This window comes from Penaeus monodon, chromosome 24, assembly GCF_015228065.2.
Source record: "Penaeus monodon isolate SGIC_2016 chromosome 24, NSTDA_Pmon_1, whole genome shotgun sequence".
Classification (NCBI taxonomy): domain Eukaryota; kingdom Metazoa; phylum Arthropoda; class Malacostraca; order Decapoda; family Penaeidae; genus Penaeus; species Penaeus monodon.
This window is the reverse complement of record NC_051409.1, coordinates 15,505,753-15,505,960: the sequence shown is the minus strand read 5'-3', so window position 1 is coordinate 15,505,960 and position 208 is coordinate 15,505,753. Positions and strand designations below refer to the sequence as shown.

The following is a 208-nucleotide window of genomic DNA, read 5'->3' as shown; positions in this document are numbered from 1 at the left end:
CAAATAAGTAAAATGTATTTTCTGTGTATGCATATATTAGTATTTATATGACGAGCTTTGCTCCATGATTTCGAGGCTTCAATTAGACAGTGTCATTTTACAGAATACAATATATTATCAAACGGATTACAACCAACGAATAAGATCTATGCTTCCTACATCATGGCCAGCTCAGTCTCTGGCATGACTTACAGCCTAGAAACTGGTT

The 208-nt window shown here is 35.1% G+C and overlaps 1 protein-coding gene across 1 annotated transcript in view; it reads left to right on the top strand.

Annotated features, from left to right (window-relative positions):
• The window catches only part of LOC119588628 (UDP-glucosyltransferase 2-like), a gene marked incomplete in the record, with an annotated part of 30,326 nt that overhangs the window by 9,041 nt on the left and 21,077 nt on the right, over window positions 1-208 (top strand).